This window comes from Bombina bombina, chromosome 2, assembly GCF_027579735.1.
Source record: "Bombina bombina isolate aBomBom1 chromosome 2, aBomBom1.pri, whole genome shotgun sequence".
In the NCBI taxonomy this organism is placed as follows: Eukaryota; Metazoa; Chordata; class Amphibia; order Anura; family Bombinatoridae; genus Bombina; species Bombina bombina.
In genome coordinates, this window is record NC_069500.1 from 965,899,902 (window position 1) to 965,905,747 (window position 5,846).

The 5,846-nt window shown below is 38.3% G+C and overlaps 1 pseudogene; it reads left to right on the forward strand.

Annotated features, from left to right (window-relative positions):
* Positions 1-205: 205 nt before the first annotated feature.
* Positions 206-324, forward strand: LOC128651049 (uncharacterized; annotated as a pseudogene).
* The last annotated feature ends 5,522 nt before the right edge of the window (positions 325-5,846 follow it).

Here is a 5,846-nt window from a genome sequence, read left to right on the forward strand (position 1 = left end):
TTCTTAGTTTGCGCCATCCAAGTCAGACCTTTAGGTCTTGGGATATTGCACATGTGTGTTTTTCTGGACAATATATAGTTCAGGTATCATCTTTACTTCGAGCTAACTCTCTTTTAAGAGATCTTGTCCAATCTTCTTTTCCGGGGATGGGAAATTAATCTGGAGAAGAGTTCCTTTGTTCTATCCACAAGGGTAATTTATTTGGGACTACCGCCACAATACCCTGAATGCACCCAATTTAATTTGATCTCGGAAGTTATGCAGGGTCAGGTCTGGTCAGTACTTGGATGGGAGACCGCCTGGGAACACCAGGTGCGGTATGCTTGGACCTTATTTGATTCTTTATCTAGGAGATGTCTTTCAGAGGTCAGAAAATCAAGGATTTATTCCTTTTCCCTCACTCTGCAGTCTTCTGTCCAGCCAACAGTAAGCTCTAGTGGCCGGTGGATAGCTTAGTAATCTTGCAAAAAGGAGGTTGGGAGTTTGGATTTAGCTGCAGTTGATATTTCTTCTCTTTTCTGTGACCCTGTGTATAGAGGAAATTGGCCATGGACATCATTCCTTTTGCTATTTTCCATGACATGGAGAACTTTTGGATCTGTCTTAAAGGATAGATCTAGATCAGATGACAAGAGACTTTCTAACGTAGTATTTTTTCAGGAGTATCTATCTCCGGGCACGTGCTTCTGGAGATATTCCTGGGTGATGTGACCACAGATGCCAACCTGCTTGGTTGGTAAGCTGTCTGGGTCTTGTTTAAGGATTATGGACTCGGAAGTGTCTGCTCTCCTCTTTAAACATATTGGAGTTGAGAGCAATTAGCAATGCCCTGATGACTTGACCTCAGTCGTCCCTAGCTTGTTTCCAGTCGAACAATATCACCTCAAGGGTTTATATCAACCATTAGGGAGGAACTAGGAGTTCCTTAGCCATGTAGGAGGTGACTTGGATTGTTCAGTGGGAGGAAGCTCACATTTGCTGTCGGTCATCCACTTTCCAGGGGTGGACAATTGGGAGTCGGGCTTCTAAACAGACTGATAATTCATCCCAGGGAGTGAGCATTTCCATCCGGAAGTGTTCTCTAGGTAGACCCTCACATGGCGGGTTTCAGGAGTTGGCTTCTGTGGGCATTTCAACAGAACTCCAAGTTTCGAAGGTACGGTTTATGGTCATGTGATCTGCAGACCGTCCTGATAGATGTTCTGACGTTTTTCTTGGTTTTCAGTCTTGCATACCTTTTTCCTCTGTTTGTTCTCTTTCCATGAGTCATTACTCGTATTTTCAGGTGAGAGTGGCGGTGATTTTATTAGCCCCTGCATGGCCTCGCAGAATCTGGTATGCAGACCTAGTGGAAATGTCGTCTCTCCACATTGGAGACTACCTCTGAGGAAGGACGTCTGATTCTTGTTTTTTTCATTAATCTAAATCTCTGAAGCTGACTACTTGAAGACTGGACGCTTAGTTTTGTCTAAGTGGGGGTTTTTCTGAATTTTTTATCTTTTCTTCAGGGTGGTCTGGAGAAGGGTTTGTCAGTCAGTACCCTGAAGGGTTAGTTTTCTGCATTGTCTTTTTTGCTACATAAGCATCTGGTGGACGTTCCAGATGTGCAATCTTTTTTTGTCAGGCTCTGGTCTACATCAGGCCTGTGTTTAAGTCAGTTGCTCCCCCTTAGGGTTTTACTCTTGTTCTTAAAGTTTTGCAGTAGGCTCTGTTTGAGCCTTTACTTTCCATAGATATTAAGTTGTTATCTTGGAAGGTTTTGTTTCTCATTGCTATCTTTTCTGCTTGGAGAGTCTCGGAGCTCTTAGTTTTGCAGTGTGATTCACCTTATCTTATCTTTCATGCAATTAAGGTGGTTATTCATACTAGTTAGGTTTTGTTTCTAAGTGGTTTCGGATAGAAATATTAATCAGAAAATTGTTGTTCCTTCTCTGTGTCCTTATCTTTGTTGCATTGTCGCGTTATACCTTAATATCGGCAGCCGGATTCCGGCTGGCGAAAAATTCTTTGAGTCCCATAGAAAGTAATAGAAGCCGTTAATCGATTAATTATACCAGGTTTCCAATGAACGCGCTAACCGTTAATACACTGTCGGAGGCTGTCGATACATTGACATCAGTTCAACTAGGTGTAAAGGAGGAAAAGGAGGAAAAAGGAGCTTTTTGAGGCCTGTTTCTCATTGAAATTGCAAATCCTGCAAACATGTATTCAATCTAGAAATAAAATTATATAGGCTACATTTATTGGTCCTATATATAGGAATATTTGCACCTATGTTTTCATTAAAATATCAATATGTATGTACATAGAAAAATAGATGCAAGCATATATCACCTATTCCAAATGCAACCTTTGCCAAGGGATGCTATATATATTCTCAATACAAATATAAATATAATTATATCTAATAATAATCTTCGCCTACATGTATATATGTATGATAATTGTATATACATTTTTGACCTATATAAACCATATAATTATATAAGATTTGTTTGTAAATATATATGTTCTAGCAAAATAATGGAATCAAATATTTGTGTTATGTCACTTTAAATTAAAGGGATAGTGTATTCACAATTAAACATTCAGGAATCAGATAAAGCATTTAATTCCAATCAACTTACATATGTACTTATAATCAATTTTATTTTGTTATGTTTCCTATTTTAAAGATGTATTTAACTTTAGAAGGCATTCCATTTAATGTTCAGTACCTGTGTTGCACTTGCTGATTGTTGGCTACATTTAGACAACAATCATCAAGCGCTCCCCATGTGCAGAATCAAATTAGATAGACTCCTAAGCTTACATTCCTGCCTTACAAAATTACAGATGATAATGAAATTAAATAGATAATAGGAGTACATATTTGAGTATATTAATTCTGCATGCTCTGATTCATGAATATAATTTTGAATAGACTATACCTTTAAGAAATATGTCAAATCCTCATTTTAAAGAGACAAATACAGATATAATATAATCCTTAAAACATACATTATCAATATATACAATCCCCTGAGATTGCACACTTGAATGGCATGGTTACCTGATAGAAAATAATATAGAAAAATAAGTCAAAGGAAATAATTTGTTTATCATGAAGATTAGTTTTATCATTACAGATTTTCCCTCCTTCATATGTAATTTTCAATATGAAAATCATTGAACATATTTATTCGATACAAAAACGATGACACATTAAAGTATAATGTGGCATAGTACTAATATTTATAAAATATATGTAATATGTCTGCTAAAGCAGAGAATACATTTGTTATATTTACAATGTTAACCAAAAAATCAAATTGGGTACTGGCAGACAGGGAGGGTTAGAGAGCTGTATGGTGGGGATCAGGGAGGTTGGGGGCTAAGGGGGGGATCCTACACAGCAGCATACCTTTTATTTTAGTACTGGCAGACTTTCTACAAGTACTTAAGATGGCGGGTACAATTGTGGGGGAGGGAAGAGAGCTGTTTGGGAGGGATCAGGGGGTGTGATGTGTCAGGTGGGAGGCTGATCTCTACACTAAAGCTAAAATTAACCCTGCAAGCTCGCTATAAGCTACCTAATTAACCCTATCACTGCTGGGCATAATAAAAGTGTGGTACGCAGCGGCATTTAGCGGCCTTCTAATTACCAAAAAGCAACGCCAAAGCCATATATATCTGCTATTTCTGAACAAAGGGGATCCCAGAGAAGCATTTACAACCATTTGTGCCATAATTGTACAAGCTGATTGTAATTCATTTCAGTGAGAAACCTAAAATTTGTGAAAAAGTTTGTGAAAAAGTGAACAGTTTTTTTATTTGATCGCATTTGGCGGTGAAATGGTGGCATGAAATATGCCAAAATGGGCCTAGATCAATACTTTGGGTTGTCTACTACATTACACTAAAGCTAAAATTAACCCTACAAGCTCCCTAATTAACCCCTTCACTGCTGGGCATAATACACATGTGGTGCGCAGCGGCATTTAGCGGCCTTCTAATTACCAAAAAGCAATGCCAAAGCCATGTATGTCTGCTATTTCTGAACAAAGGGGATTCCAGAGAAGCATTTACAACCATTTATGTCATAATTGCACAAGTTGTTTGTAAATAATTTCAGTGAGAAACCTAAAGGATGTGAAAAAAATTGTGAAAAAGTGAACAATTTTTTTAATTTGATCGCATTTGACGGTGAAATGGTGGCATGAAATATACCAAAATGGGCCTAGATCAATACTTTGGGATGGAAAGTGGTTTGGAAATAGCAAAGTGCTACTTGTATTTATTGCCTTATAACTTGCAAGAAAAGCAAAGAACATGTAAACATTGGGTATTTCTAAACTTAGGACAAAATTTAGAAACTATTTAGCATGTTTTTTTTTTTGGTGGTTGTAGATGTGTAGCAGATTTTGGGGGTCAAAGTTCGAAAAAGTGTGTTTTTTCCACTTTTTCCTCATATTTTTTTTATAGTAAATTATAAGATATGATTAAAATAATGGTATCTTTAGAAAGTCCATTTAATGGCGAGAAAAACGGTATATAATATGTGTGGGTACAATAAATGAGTAAGAGGAAAATTACAGCTAAACACAAACACCGCAGAAATGTAAAAATAGCCTTGGTCCCAAATGGTCATAAAATGGAAAAGTGCTCTGGTCACATAGGGGTCTATTTAACAAGGGCCGAATGACCCCTGTTCCCCTTGTTTCCGCGCAAGCCTTTAGACTTGTTAAGAAGGAGTTAAGAAGCAGCGGTCTTAAGACCAATCAGCAAGCAGAACCCAGGAGCTGAACCTAAAATGATCCAGCTTCTGAGCTTTCATTCCTGCTTTTTAAATAAAGATACCATGAGAATTTAAGAAAAATTGATGTTAGGAATACAAGTCAGTCTCTGATTTGGTGGCTGGATCATCAGTTCATTATTCAGGGGGCTTCTTTTGCTCATCCTACCCGGACTGTGATCACTACAGTTGCAAGTCTTTCAGGTTGGGGAGCTGTTTGGGGGTCTCTGAGAGCACATGGAGTTTGGGATCTACAACTCTGTGCTATTTTCAGGGCTCTTTAGGCTTGGCTTCTGTTAACAATGGAGTCTAACCTCAGTTTCCAAACAGACAATGTTACAGCAGTAGCTTATGTCAACTATCAAGGGGGGACCCATAGTTCTCTAGCCATGAGGGAAGTGTCTCAAATTCTCAAGGGAAGCAGACTTTTTCAGTTGTCAATCTCTACAACCAGGATGTGTTCAATCAGATTGTGGGTCTTTTTCTCCCAGAAATAGATCTGATGGCTTCTCGTTTGAACAAAAAACTTCCTAGGTACATTGCGAGGTCCAGGGACCCTCAGACAGAGTTTATGGTTGCTTTATTAGTTTCTTGGTAATTTCAGCTTGCTTATCTGTTTCCTCCTCTTGTACTTCTTCCCAGAGTACTCTCCAAGATAAGCCAAGCGAATTCTTCAGTAATCCTGATTGCCCCAGCCTCGGTCTCTTTCTCTGTGGTCAGACCTTCTGTCTCAAGGTCCATTTTTCCATCCAGATCTCATGTCTCTGAACTTGATGGCATGGGAATTGAACGGTTAGTTCTTAGACATAGAGGTTTTTCTGATTCCGTTATTGAACCCTTAATTCAGGATTGTAAACCTATAACTAGGAAGATTTATCATAAAGTCTGGAAGGACTTTATTTATTTGTGTGTAGGTCATGGTTTTTACTGGCATTCTTATAGAATTCCTAGAATTTTGCATGGTCTGGATAAGGGCCTATCTGTCAGTTCTCTGAGGGGTTAGAATTTTGCTCTTTCAGTATTATTTCATAGGAAAATTGCTAATCTTCCTGGTTTTGTTCAGACTTTAGCC